At 45.6% G+C, this 15,252-nt stretch overlaps 1 long non-coding RNA gene across 1 annotated transcript; it reads right to left on the bottom strand.

The window, feature by feature from the left end:
- Positions 1-3,513: 3,513 nt before the first annotated feature.
- LOC139671458 (uncharacterized) lies at positions 3,514-14,881 on the bottom strand. The gene is made up of 3 exons (XR_011697726.1): positions 12,019-14,881; positions 10,574-10,759; positions 3,514-8,202 (listed from the first exon to the last, which is right to left on the bottom strand). It is a non-coding gene; the product is annotated as an uncharacterized lncRNA (long non-coding RNA).
- Positions 14,882-15,252: the final 371 nt, after the last annotated feature.

The following is a 15,252-nucleotide window of genomic DNA, read 5'->3' as shown; positions in this document are numbered from 1 at the left end:
TCATGAGGAGCTCTCCCTCGTTTTAACCTTCCATCCCAAGAAAGGTATAATGATGCATTTTGGAAGAGATATTTGTTTCTATTCCTGCCATTCAAAAGTGTTTCATTCCCTATGTTTGTGTAGTTTCTTTGACTTCTTTGGCTTTGGTGAAATCCCTTCTCTTGCTCAGATTCACAACATTTTCTACAACTGGCCATATGAGAGGTCTGGAACGTCGTCCACCTCTTTGGGAAATAATTACTGTTAGTGTGGTCTAATAAATGGTCCCAGAGGGTTCAACATAAAATATCCAGGGTCTACAGGAAAGAAAACTATGTGGAAACTCATGCAGCCCCACTAATCTGCAAGGAACAAAACAAACCTGTACCCTGGGGTAAGAACCAGTAGCGACTTGCTTAATTGCTACCATGTCAGCATGTGAAACGACTACCTCCACACAAGCTAATGCAAACCTGACACAGTCAGATTTCTGATTAAGACCAGCTAAATATCACTTCAAACGAGCAGATAATCCCTGTGACGGATCTGCTGTGCAATCCAGGGCTATGTTTGTTATCTGAGCCTGGTGAGGTGACTGCTGCTGGGGGGACATGGACACCTCAGGGCGGTCACCTTTAATGTATGGTGGGTATAAATAGGGTGCCCAGTACCTCTGAATCCATACCCCTCACTCACCCACCTCACTTATCCTTCCCACAGAGGGGAAACTCAGCTGGAGGGTGATGAGAGCAGAAGGCAAAGTCCCTTTGATTAGATCACAAACAATCCTCTGCATTTCAGTCCTGTTTCCTTCCTTCCCCTAAGTGCCTTCAATGAGGGCACTTGCTCTCCCAAGTCCAGTAGTCTCCATCATGACCACAAGATGAGGGACTGTAAATGCAAGGGAGGAGGCCACATGCTGATCTGCTGCCCCAGATTTGGGCTCAGAAAGTTGTAACTCAAAATCCTGCTTTGTCCCAGGTGCACAAGTCCCAGCAGGGCCAGCCAGCCCATCCAGAGGCAGTCGTGCCATGGCTGACCTGATGCAATGCCTGTCTCCTCTTCATCAGGAGACAACATTCCCATGGTGGCTTTTCCCCAGATCTCTGCCCCAGGCCATGTGATGGCCATGTGATGGCCTCACACTCCTTGGCTTGAATTGTGAGAGCAGCCCATGAGCTGCTCCAAGAGCAAAGTCCTGACCCCGAGCCCTGGCTCCAATCCTGGAGCATTGCTCCCGGTGTGCGTCCAGACATACTTACGCTGTCCAGCCCTGCAGCGCCTGCCCAGGAACACAGGAAGCCTGTGGTAAAGCCAGGAATAAAACTGTTGTCAGAAAGACCTCCTGGCAGTCCTGTGCCTGCCTTAATCACTGGATTGCACTTCCTCTGCTTCACCCGTTACACAAGACTACTTCTTTTGGTATTTTCAGTGGGACACACTCCAGTTTCCAGTGGGTTTTGGACATGGTAAATAACAAGGCTGCTGTTTGTTTCTTTTAGTTGTACGTGAATGCTTTCAGATACAAATTCCTGTAGTCTTTTTTTGAAAAGAATAAAAATACAAAAGTGTGGAAAGTTTTCTTATAATTCTTTCAATGCTTCTGTAAAATCTTTCCTCTTTCAATTAAATACACAGAAAAATTTATGTCACAATGACAGAGTAGCTCCCATCTTACACACTGCAGTCACTGAAGGAGAGCTCCCAAGCTCCCATGGGCACTTGGCGGTGCATCAGGCAGTTGTGGTTCCATGACAGCGAGGTCCTCATTCATAACCAGTGGAGATGCTATGAAGACATTGGAAAGGAGCAGCAATGTGTTTTCCGTGCATTTCTAGTTTATGTGCATTCTGCATATACACTATCCTTTAAAGAGGACTATTATTGTTTTATCTGAAAATACTGAGACACTAATTATTAGCTTTCATACAAGGAAACTGTTTTTTGAAAGAAGTACCAGGCAGGTTGTTAGGAGGAAAGTGGCAATGAAAGAAGAAAGAGCAGCTGAGTCCTGATCAGAGAAGCTTTAAGTAGGTGAGGGCAACAATATCCATTTTTTTCAAGTCTATCAGGGTCCTGTATCTACACCCAAAACCGCAAGCCTGGTTGGGGCAGCATGTACAGATAGGAAAAGAGGGGGATTTATCTTCTGCAGCCAGACAACATCCTGAAAAACTTGTAGACAACTTATATTGATGACCACAGACCATTGTGCTGTTGCCAGCAGTAGAGGAGCTGGCCCACACTTGCAGCTACTCTGTAGATGGTCTCTGAAGGTCATGGTGGGCTAAGCAGCTCATGGAGCGTGCATTTGTAGATGTCATATAATCATAGAATCACGGAACCATAGAATGCTCTGGGTTGGAAGGGATCTTAAAGATGCCTAGTTTCAACCCCACTGTTGTGAGAAGGGAAACTTCCATTAGACCAGGTTGCTCAGAGTTCCATCCAGCTTGGCTTTGATCACTTCCAGGAATGGGACATTCACAGCTTCTCTGGATAACCTGTTCCAGTGCTTTACCATTCTTGGTAAGCTCTTCAATGGTAACCTCCTCCCCACCTTTGAGACCCACCTTCCTCCATCAGCAGCCCACCAGCTCTGACAGGCACACCATCCCATTCCTGCAGCATCTCTGTTTGCCCATCCAAGAAACAGCATCCTGCTCTGAAACCTCATAATGCACACTGGCTAATCTCACTCATCCAGCAAGCTGGTGCTGATAACAGAGTAGACATCAAAGGGCAGAATCCCCTGATTTGCACTGCCTGGCCATAAATTAACTGAAGTCTACCCCCAGCACCCAATCCCTATGACCACTGAGGTGCTATATTTACCAGGGCACTCTGTGTGCTAAGTTAATGTGGAAATTGGGTTAGTCATACTTTCCTGGAAGTGTGATCTTGCCCTGCTTGGCTGAAAACTGTGAGCTTCCCCAGCACCACAAGCACTTTCAAAACTGAATGCTTTTCCAGTGGAAAGCCTTCCTGCTCCATTGTGAAGCAGGATTGAAATGATTTGCATTGGGAACCAGCAGGAATTCAGGTTGAAAAAAAAAAAGAAAGGGTGTGCTGAGGTGGCTGTATCAATGTGTTTCACACGGAGGTTTGCTTTCAGCTCAGAAAGGGATCAGTGGTTATGTGAGATAGGAGAGTCCTGCTGAGAAGTCACAGTTGTGGATTGTTCCCTGGATGAACTGTTGCATGTCTCATGAAAACTGGAGCAGCCCCAACACAAAACATAATTGCTGATCCTTAACATGTGAGAATGAAAAGAGAAATTATATTGCAAGCAGGCAGTAAACAAGGAGAAAAGTTACCTTTTCCAGGTAAATGAAGAGCTAGGATCTCACCAAGACACAATAAACTCAACTTACCTGCAGGACAACATAATCCTATTTCTTGATATTCCAATTTGGTGGGTCTTCTCTGAAGTTAAAAGGATATGTCTTGGAAGACTCCTGACACTAAGCAGACCCCAAATTGAATTCTCAAAATGTTGGCAAGTTCATTATCTAGGAAAGATTTGCAACAATGTATTTAGTAGCAATTTTATTTAAATTATGTTTTGGAGTAAATTAATTAAAACATCAAAACTTAATTGTATTTCAATTACTTTGACACAGTGTACTTGTTTCAAACTTTCAGTAAATTGAAGCACTTCTCTCTCCAAAATCATAACCAGAAAAGAGTGCTGCCTTGAGGAATTGTTTGTAGCTACACAAAGCCTCCACAGAAAGCTCCTGATGACCAGAGTTTCTGGATTTACACTGATTCAGTCCTGATAGCGCTTGAATTTCAGTTATTTGTGTTGTAAGCCTTGACCATCCTCTCCAGGACTGCAAATGGACCCCTGCCTTGACATGCAGCATCAGCACCTTCTCACCCAAAGACCAAAACCTGCCAAGATGTCTGAGGCTCAAATGCATCTGTAGCGCTGATTTCCTACCTCAGTCAATAGTTACCTCTCATAAAGGCCATGAAAAAGGCTTGTAAAGCCATGAAAAGTTTTCAGACTATTAAACTTGCACAGTGTAAAAGTCTCCTAGTCTTTCTTTGTTGTTTTGTAGAAGAAAAGGTCTTCTGTAATGCTCTGCTGCCAACTAGCAGATTTTTCTTAAGAATTCGTTTCTCTTTTCAGAACAACAAACTGCTTAGCAACATCTTCAAGGAGGTGGAAACAATTCCTCTCTGCTGTGCAGCTCCTTTACAAGGAGGCCCACCACTGCAGGGTTACCCCTGAGTGACAGCAGCAGGGACCGGCATCAGTGAGTGATACAAACGAGCTGTGACAAACCCCAAATCAGGCAACAAGCTGGATAAGCAACTCCTCTCCATGTAATCAAGGCTTTTGAGTAATGTAGCACTGAACAAGGTTTTCTAATCCTGTGAGGTCAACCTGAAGGAGTAGTATCTTCCCTCCTGGGAGTCCCAGGCTGATCTGGGAGACTGCAACAAATCCGCTATGTGCAAGAAGAAACATCTTCACCCACTTAGTGCTAGCGGAGGAGGCCTGGCTGTTGGCCAAAGAGCGGGGCACCTGGACTCTATCGGTCTCCCACAGGCTGTGTCAGCTTCACCAGAAAGTTGATTTCCTCCAGCAGGGTTAGGCCTGGAAGAAATTGGTCAGTGAAAGCACAGTTGTGCCTATGGCAGCTCCTGGAGATTAAAGGCAGAGAACTATGGGATGCTGCCCCATGTATCTTTCCAGGTCTCACTTTATAACTGTAATAGCGTATGAATATCAAAATGACATGAATCTGGGGTCTGCTGTCTTGCAACAACTTCTGGAATAAACCTTACACTCTTTATAAAAGTGAACAAACTAAACAACCAAGAAATTAAGTGTATCCCCTTCCACAAGGGCTGTAGCAGACAGCACTGTAAGGGTCTCCACAAAGCTGGGAAGAAACTCTGTGGGTATGAGGCTTGCAGGTAGTCAGGGCTCAAACCTCCCCTTCCACACACATCTTTTACAGAAGGAGACATAAAGAGCTGTCCGTCTTCATGTGAAGAAGACCTTGGCTGGTCTGTGAGCAAGGGGACTGAGAAAATGACGCACTGGAGAGGACACTTTCCCTGCAGAGTCAGCCAGGCTCTGTCTTGAGATTTAATTTCCTGTGAACCAAAGCAGTGTCAGAGCCTGTCAGGTGGTAGGGTTGTCTGTGAACCAGAAGCAGCAAACTCCTGCTGTAAATCTCTGGGCTTACTCTACTTGAACTATGTCTATACTCTTAAATAAACAGGCCAGGGCTCATGAGGCCAAGTGCCACAACACAGCTTATATACACAGCTGAACTTACTTTCCTCTCAAAAGAGAGTGGCCTTATCCCTTCTGCATATTGGAGACTGGACTAAAACCATGCTGGAGAGCAACCAGCCAACCTGGATAAGCATAGAAGAGTGGCCAAGCCCACTACCAGTCAGCCTGAAATCTTAATGCCAAAGCACATCCTGCTGTAAACCAGATTCCCAAGGCTCATCTGGCTGCAGCTGATACAGATGAAGCAGCTGCCACTCAAAGTGTTCATCATCCCTCCATCCCACCCACCTCAGCAGTTCTGCCACAATATCCGTGGGAATTATTTACCCAGGCCAGGCCAGCCAAATGTGGCTGTTTGAATGGTTTTGGTAGAAAGTTCTTCAAGGACCTGGGTCCATCAGAGAGATGGAGACTAAGGACTGATTTTCTGATCCATTCTGATGCCTAAAGGAGGTGAAATGACATGAAGGCAGGGAAGTCTCCCTCTTGATGATGTACAGGCAGGTAATAGTGGTCTTCTGTGCACCCTTCACACGACCACAAGCCAATCACTGCTCGCTTCAGTTTGCAGCTCAGTGTGACAAAAACGTGCCAGTGCCAGAGGTCTGCCTTTACTGGCAGCATTCTATCAGTGAAGAGATTTGGCTTCCAATCTAGCCTATAAATCCCTGGGAAAAGCAGGGGTTTTGCACTGCAGGGCCACTTGTTGCAAATCATAGTATACCTGTACATCTTTTCAAGTTCAGGACCTGCAACTTCATGAGCTCAGCCACAGCCTCTCCTTCCTGCCAGCCACTCCATTTTTCAGCCAAGAGGCACAGATCAGCCTTGCAGTAAAAGTCTCTGGCACTTCAAGAGCAGCAAAGCATAGGTCTGATCCTGCCCATAGCTGGAGGCAAGCTGCCCTCTGGATTTGTGGAGTCTGCAGAGCCCTGGCTCCTGGGTCAGGCATTGTCTCGCTCTTTGGCTTGATTTTTATTGTGAGAATTAGCCTGAAGGTTGAGAAATTACAAACAGCCTGCAGTAGAGTTTGGGCAGTAGATCTGGGCAGAAAGAGGATTATGCAAAGCCAGAGACACTGGAAAATCAAATAAAAAGTACTGTCCTGAAAAGTGGGTTGCATAATAAAAGTATCAAAAAAAAAAATCTGGCCTGTGGATAGGAGCCTTTATGGTCAATTTCTGCCCCCTGCTCACCCCGCCCTCGGGGAGATGTGCAAACACAGGGGATTAAAGGGAAGGCAAGAAGGTTCGTTCTTCCCAGCAGAGCAAAAGTCGCTGCAGTGGGCTCCTCTTGTGGTGGGCTTGCAGGGGGACAGTGGAGGAGTGGCTGGCGAGGAGCTTTGGCACAGAGCGGGGTCTGTGGCTGCCGAGGTGCGATGGCCCCACAGAAGGCCGTGCATTGTGCGCGGCACGGCGAGTCGGCGCTTTGGTGCCAGCCAAGAAAACAAATGCCTTCCCCCTGTCTCCTGGAAATGCTTCCACCGCTCCTGCTGAGCGCTTTCATTTCAAAGCCCGCTGACTTTTTGCCCTTTCTAATAGAGCTTAAAATGTTTCTGTTTTCCAGCCTCCCCCCGCCCCAGTCCTCGGCTCAGAGGCACCAATGCCGCAGGTTCGTGAGATGCCAGGGGAGTGTATGACAAATCAAAAGGATTAGGGGGCGGTGGTCTTAAGATTCTTCCCCACAGCGGCAATGAAATGCTATAAACCCACAAATCTCAAAAGGTATCGGTTAAACCCGGCAAAATCCTCTCTGGAGCCTGGCCGCTCCAGCTGCGGGGCTGTCATCCCGCCTTTCCCACCCCGGCCTCTTCCCGTTTTCCTGGAGTTTTTGGCTCCCACTTCGCCGCCGGGCGCGGGGAGCGGCAGTGCCCGCAGCTGCCCGCCCTCCCGCCGCCGGCCGTGTGTGTGTTTAGGAGGTGCCGTTTCCCACAGCTCTGATCTAATGCAGCTGTAATTCAATCTCCGTGTGACCGGCACTCCGCCGGCGATCTCCCACCCGCCGGCAGGCTCCTCTCTCCCAGGCTGTGTGTGTGTGTTACACATTTACACTGTCAATCTGACGGGCTCCCCTCAAACAACCCCTCTGTATAGATTTACAATGTCAATCAGACGGGCTGCGGGGGCTGTCGGCGGCAGCCGCTCCCCCCCGCCGCCTCCGCTGCCCCCGCAGCACAGTCACCCTATACCTGCCACTCAGCCCCGGCAAAAGGACTTTTGTTTAATGGCATTTGTGTGCGGCCACAAAGAGCAAAGGCAGCTGAAGCAGATAAGGCTGAGAACCTGAAGCAGATGTAAAAGAGATCAGATCGAGTTTTCTGCAGATCCTCAGCTCCTGTAGAGATTTATGACCCCTTTTAACCCCATTTTAAATAGGTTAAACCAGGCTTGTTTTTTACGGACGAAATGAAACCAGCACTTGTATAGAAATTTACCCAGAGGAATGGATCAGCCCCCCAATTTTGCTCCATTCTTTATCACTAAGCCAGCCCCTTTGGCCACTGCATCGCTCATCGTTTGAAAACTTTTCTGTGATCTCATTATAACTCACATCCTCCGAAAGATCACAAAGCTTCCAGTTGACCTTTAGCCCCTGAAGAGTCCTAATTTTGGGTTGGCAACTTACAGCTCAACAAGCGAGGCAAGGCAGGCGGACAATAGCAGCAGCCCAGAACGGGGAGCACGGCACAACAATAAGCTGTCCTTGGAAATGCTGGGCTGTGATTGTCATCCCAGACACAATCATGGGAGAATCGGTTAGGATCATTTTCTTTTGGCAGACAGCTTTGAACTCTGCTCTTCTCTTCCTGCTTCTCCGTTAATTGTAAGTTTCTGCTTCTTCCCAATGACAGATGAATCCAACAGCGGTGAGAAAAACCAAAGGGACAAATTCTGCTCAGTTGGTGCTGCTGAGCCTCCACAGTCTTACACCAGCTTTCTTACTCCAGATTTACACCAGAGGACCTGAATTGAGAGAAGAATATAGCTTAGTAGGTTGGCCAGTATTTTGTACAAAGGACACAAACCACTTTTCCTTGCAGAAGGTTTGCCAAAGCATAGTTATATTCAAAAGGGATGCAGCTGAGCTTTACTGCTCACACTGCTGCAGAAAAGCCCTCCTCTTCCTTCTCCTTTTCTTTCAGGCACCAACAGCACCAATTTCTAGAAGATCCTGGGAGTAATTTCTTGAGGGCTACACCAAAAGTGGATGCCCCAGTAAGATCCATCCTGTGTGTCATATTCTTGGCTGGGACACAGGCTGAGCTGGGGCAGGGCAGGGCTGGGCCTTGGGCTGCATTTTGGGAATCACCAGCCAGCATTTCTGGAGTGAACCTTTGGGTGATGCCCTCCAGCTTCCAATGGAAGTGATGGCAGCTCTACAATGCCCTTACAACTCCAATACCATTACCTTTACCTGTGAGGTAGCTTCATGATTTTTTTTAAACAAGTGTCAGAGTTTCACTTGTATCAGGAGGGTTTTTTTTCAAAAGTGCTCTTCCCACTGTTCTCTTAAAATGGAGACTCAAAACAAAGCACCCCTAGAAACAGTACCACAAGAACCATGTCAATTATTTTCATTTCATGAGTATTACTGACTCATCACAATTTTCTCATGTGCTAAGCTTTTGAAGGCAGCTATAAGATGTGAAACATATTTCATTTCTGTCATACAAGGCTTCTTCTGAATCCCTGCATTTTCTCTGGTTGGGGATTGAGGTAAAAGAGGGAAGTTCTCTAACAGAGAAACAAAGAGTGTCCCATTGTGGCTGTGCCTCCACACTCCCACACATGCACCTGTGCCCCCAAGCCTCTAACAACGGCATAGAGCTAAATAAAGCTTTGCTGTGCTCAAAGGAAAATACAAAATATGACCATCCAGGCTGAGAGGGAGAGAGAGAAAACTTCTAACTAGAAGTCATGTTTTGAATCTGTATTCTTCAGGCATAAGCTACAGGAAAGAGTTCCAGACAAGAAGAAAGAACACATAGATAAAAAACAGACATGTCATAAAATAGAAATGAAGGCCTCTAAATTTTCTAGCTCTTAGGTGGTATTTACTGCTAAACTCCTACACAGCTACTGTCTCCCACCTCTGCAAATGATCCCAGATGTCAGCTTTTTCCCCAACAATTTGCACACACATGAGAAAAATTCAACTTGCACCAGGAGGGCAGAAAATCAAGTGTTTGCCACAGCTGCCAGTGTTGTGGGTTCATGTCCATCAGCAAAGACTCAGGGCTGAGGAAAGCATGCTCCACACATGGGCAGCTGCTCCCAGAGAGGAAGCATACCCACCTCAAAGTTCCACGTCTGGCAGCTGCTCTGGGGCTGGAACTCAGCCCAAGTCCTGGCCTCCCCTGTCCTGGTGTTGCTGGAGAAGTTCCTCTGGCTTTGGGCAGACAACATCCCAGGTCCCAGAGAAAGAGCACACAAGAAGATCTTCTTGCTTCTTTAGTGGGAGGCCAGGTTGAGTTCAGGTAGAGTTTAACTTCCTACCCTTGCAATCTCTGCCTCAGCCTGCAAATTAACTCCATCACCCTAAATCCACTAGCTGAGCAGAGAGAGTTGGTTTTATTTAAAGGTGACATAAAAAGCTTATAAAAAGGTTAAAAGTCCCATATAATTAGCTTATTTTATTTTATTTTCAGTCCCGTGGTATTAATTAAAAAAAAGCATTTCCCAGCTTGAGAATTTCATTCCTTCTGCCTGATATGGGGACTCAAATGAATCTCTCTTGAGAAGGGTCTCCAGAGTCCTTAATCACCATTTAGGGGCCCTGCTCTTTGAAGGGCCATAGAGGAACAAAGTGGTTTGGGGATTAGCGAATGGCTTTTATTTCTTCCCTAATGATGAGCAAAGTGCAACGAATGCCTAGGGCAGATGATAAATTGAGGCAGAAAATGTTGCACGAGTGCCCTTTGCTAAGCTAGAGGATCAGTGTCAACAATATAAAAAATGCCTCTGTTTGCTCGTAAGAAATAATGTTTGAATCGTTAAACAGTCGAGACGGTATTGGCCATATGTAGCTGCCTTGTACCTGCAGCCCCTTTGCAAACAACCCCTTTGAAGTGACTTCAAAGGGTCTGTGCACATAAGGAGAGGCTGCAGTATCAGTCACTCCATTGGGTACTCATGGGATTGTGGAGCAGAGCACAACAGCGTGCAGCCGATGCTGCCCAGCAGCCTCATTCAGGGCTGGGACTGAAAAGGAAAGCCATCCAAAGTCCCTGAGAAAGAAGAGAATACAGCATGCTTCTTTTGACACTGTCCCATAAGCTACTTTGAGTTGGGATTTCCATCAGCCATGGGAAAAAGAAACCCAAAAAATACTTACTTCTAGGAAAAAAAATATTAAATAGTCATGAAGCTCTGTAGCATGCTTCTGAAAGCATCTGTGGTGAGGGTGAGGAATCTAGGATGGAGCCAACGTCCCCAGAAGTCACTGGAGACACTCCCTGGTTTTGGAGACTGCCAAGCCGGGCTTGAGTCAAAGTTAGCAGGCAGCACGAGTGAGAAAGCTCTGCTGGCAAAAGGGATATGGATCAGGAGCTGACTTAACAAAAACCAACCAAATCTGCAAAAGAGACTGTAATATTTTCCCTTTTGTAAGGCTGAGATATAGCTCTATCTCAGAGTGCAGACAGGAATTAACTGACCCAATGATATGTATGGCAGGATTTGTGGAAGCGCCTTTTCTGCTTTCCTTCTTTTTACAGACAATTTTCCCCTCTTTGCACAAACACCATTTCAGTCATAGAATTCAGGATGTCTGTGCTGTCCAGATAGACAAAGAGGGCACCACAATGCTACAATTCCTTGGATTTTTTAATTTGGAGGAATGATACAAGTTCCTTGAGTAGAACTGGAGCACAGATCACCTTCTTTGGAAACTAGTGAGATACTGACAGGAGGGTAATTTAATGTGATCATTTTACCTCTCTGTTAACTAATGAGGAAGCCTACAAAGATCAGATGTTCTAAAGTGCCATGTTTCTACATCTGGGGTTACATATTTCAGTGATACATGAGGTCCTTCTCCAACTTATTCTGGCCATCTATAAGCTTCAAAAGTACTTTCTGAGGAAAGACAGAATATAGATACATACTTCATAATTTCATTCTGCAAGATAGTAAGTAACACCAGAGATATGTAAATATTCCTCCTTTTTTAAAGTCTAAAATGAGTTTTTACATTTAGAAGATTTCATAAGGAACTTGGGGAGGATGAGGAATTAAGCAAGAACCTCAGGATTTCTAAGATAATTAGTATTTTTAAATGATGAAACAGCATGAATAAGAGTGCCAACTGTTTAACTCCATGTAGACAAATAGATTACCTGCTACTACAGAAAAGCAACATGGTTAGTACCTTAGATATTGGTAAGGAATGAAAGTAGCAATGATAGGGCAAGTACTCCCCAATTAGCAATTGGCAGAGAATGAAAATATGTTGTCATGGAGAATGAAGACTAGCAACCTGCTTTACTGCACATTACATGAACATATAGAATAAATGCTGAACAATTGTCTTCATTAAAATTTCTGTACTGTGAAGGTGACAGAAATGCATAAAGCGGGGAAATTACTGATGAATTTTAAGTATAAGGAGATGAAGAGTTTATGCTTGCTTCTCTTATATGAAATGAAACAAATGTGGGAGCAATAGCTCATTGTTAAGATTGGAATCGGAAGCAAATAGTTCAACTAAGCCAAGGAAGTGGAGTGATTAGGAAAACATTGTGGTCAAGCAAGTAATGTAAGGATGGATGCCATACAGACCTCCAAAGATGCTGAGGAGAGAAATTCAGGGCAGGGTTTTCACAAATGCCAAGAATGTAACAGGGCCAGCCTTTATATCTGTGGAAAGGAAAAGTGAAAACATGTATCAGTGATTCAAAAGGGCTTCTAGAGAAAAAACACAAATGGGTTCAAAAAAGGGTTTAGGCAAATGGCCATGACCAGAGGCAGCGGAGTGAGGAAGCAAGAAGGAAAGCTTCATGGTGAAAAGCAGCTCCACATCTCATGAAGCCCTTAGCTCATAGGCAGGCTAGGCATGGAGACTTGATTCCCAGGGACCAATGCTATCATAGTCACCTCACAGGCCAAAAAAAGGTGAATGTTACCCTTAATCAGGAACAAACCGAAGGACATCTGTCTCTGCCTCAGACATAAGACTGATGATAAACTGGAGACGGCTTTGGTTTGGCTTTGGATCCTTCTGCAAGGTAAGAGTTAATCCTGGAAGCATGTTTGTGATCTTGGAAACAGCAAACACATTGTGAACAGACAGAAAAGCTAAACACGCAAAGCGATCCATAAAGAAAGAAAAATCAATTGTAGTAAGTGGAGACGGGGTGAGGGCAATAGGTTCAGGGTGGCTAAGTAAAGATGCAAGCGATTAGGATGAGCAATAAGCAGGAGGCCATCCAACTATAAACAATATGGGAAAAGAGGACTCTGGGAAAGCTGTACAAATAAGCAGCAGTGACTTAAAAAGATATTTAGAGGAGAAAAAATAAATCTTGAACAGAGTTCTTCAGAGAGTGCTCAACAGCAGCACCGTCATGTGGCATCAGTGTTCAGAGAAGGACACACTGCCTTCCTGCACACCACCCTTTGCAAACACTGTCCAACACATAAGGCCATGCACTGGGATCCCTGTAGTGCAGATTAAGGTTTGGATCTCATCTGTGCAGGTGCTGGAGGTTGTGTGAGCTCTAAAGGAATACTCTGTATTTTATTAATATTTTGAAAAGTGTTTTATACTGAGTAGAAGAACAGGTTAATAGACCACAAACTAGGATATGAAGCTTTAATCTGTCAGCTACCAGTGTTTCATAGACAATTTTTCAGCCCTCCCAGTCACACTATTTTATATATTTACACCAGAAAACATGAAGAGAAAATCCTGATAATTTCAATCTTCTTACAGCCTGAACTGGTGCAGAGAAAGAAAAAAACCTACAAAGTAAAAAGGAGAAAGATGCTTTTCTATTGTTTCCTTTTGGGAGAAAATCAGATACCACATAGTCATAAAGCCTTGAAGTGAGAGCAATGAAAAGTCCCCTTTCCCAAAGATCTTACAATGTGGAAAGGATAAAAAAATGGGGTTTATGTGTGGAGGGGATAAAAGGTCTTTTCATATTCAGAAATGCTTTATTTTTGCATGAGTCATAGCGGGTTTGAGTAAGCCCTTTAAAATGCCTCACATTTTGGCTCTGAACATGGAAAGCCTCTGTCAGAAGTAATTTTTTAAAGCCACTTGAAGAGTCTACATGAGCTAGATTAACTCTGAGCTGCTTCCACCACTGCAGACTCCATCGTAGTTACTGATTGTGGCAGTGCTGGTGACCAACACCATCATGGGACCTTCAATATGTGCCCCTAAGCCTGCTTGGATCACACCAAAGTGATGTGCTCTTCTATGGAGGTGGAGATTAATTGGTTCTAGCAACCAGCTTTGGGGTGTTTGAGTGGGTTTTTTTCCTTTATATTGTGTTTTTGTCTAGAAAACCTTCATAGATGGGTGAAGATGGCTCTTGTCAGGGAACTCTTTTCTGCCAGCACTTAGACAGGATCTCTTCAGGATGCTCACACTTAATTCACAGAATCACAGAATATGCTGAGTTGGAAGGGACCCACAAGGATCATCAAGTCCAGCTCCTGGCCCTGCATAGGACCATCCCCAAGAGTCACACCATGTGCCCAAGAGTATTTTCCAAACATTTCTTGAACTTCGTCAGGCTTGGTGCCATGGCCACTTCCCTCTGGAGCCTGTTCCTGTGCTCAGCCACCCCCTTGGTGAAGAACCTTTTTCTAATATTCAACCTAAACCTCCCCGACACAACTTCAGACCATTCCCTTGGGCCCTGTCACTGGTCACCACAGAGAAGAGATTAGTGCCTGCCCCTCCTCTTCCTCTCACAAGGAAGTTGTAACTGCAATGAGGTCTCCCCTCAGTCTCCCTTTCTCCAGGCTGAATAGACCAAGTGCCCTCAGCTGATCCTCATACATCTTCCCCTCAAAGGCCTTTCACCATCTTCATTGCCCTCCTTTGGACACTCTCTAAGAGCTTAATATCCTTCTTATATTGTGATGCACACAATATTCAAGGTGAGGCTGCCCCAGTGAAGAGCAGAGCAGAATAATCAGGCTGGCAATGCTTTGCCTGATGCCCCCTAGGACAGGGTTGGCCCTCCTGGCCATATCATATTCAACTTGCCCTCAACCAGGACCCCAAGGTCCCTTTCTATGGCACTGCTTTCCAGCATCTCATTCCCCAGTCTGTATGACATCCAGGGTTGTCCCATCCCAGCTGCAGAATCCGGCTCTTCCCCTTGTTGAACTTCACATGGCTGGTGATTGCCCAATCCTCTAATTAGTTAAGGTCTCTCTGCAGGGCCTCCCTGCCTTCCGGGGAGTCAACAGCTCCTCCCAGTTTTGTGTCATCTGTAAACTTGCTTAGTATCCCTTCCAGTCCTGTGTCCAAGTCATTTATGAAGACCTTGAAGAGCACAGGGCCTAAGAAGGAGCTCTGTGGAACCCCAGCAGTGACAGGTGAGCGCTCTGATGTCACCCCATTCGCTATTACCCTCTGTGCTCGACCCATGAGCCAATTGCACACCCACCACATGACGCGTTTATCCAGCCGCATGCTGGACATTTTTTCCAGAAGGATCCTGTGAGAGACAGTATCCAAAGTTTTACTGAAATCCAAAAAGATTACATTAACTGGCTTCCCTTGACCTGCTAGATGGGTTATCTTGTCATAGAAAGAAATCAGTTTGGATAAGCAGGTCTTTCCTTTCCTGAAACTGTGCTGGCTCTGACCAATAACTGTGTTATCTTTCAGGTGTTTTTCAACATCTCCCAGGACAATCTTCTCCACAACTTTAGCAGGCACTGAAGTGATACAGACAGGCCGGTAGTTTCCAGGGTCCTCCTTCTTGCTCTTCTTGAAAACTGGGACAACATTTGCCGGCTTCCAGTCAGCTGGGACCTCTCTGCATTTCC

Source organism: Pithys albifrons, chromosome 4 (assembly GCF_047495875.1).
Source record: "Pithys albifrons albifrons isolate INPA30051 chromosome 4, PitAlb_v1, whole genome shotgun sequence".
Taxonomy (NCBI): Eukaryota; Metazoa; Chordata; class Aves; order Passeriformes; family Thamnophilidae; genus Pithys; species Pithys albifrons.
This window is presented reverse-complemented; position numbering and strand designations above follow the sequence as displayed.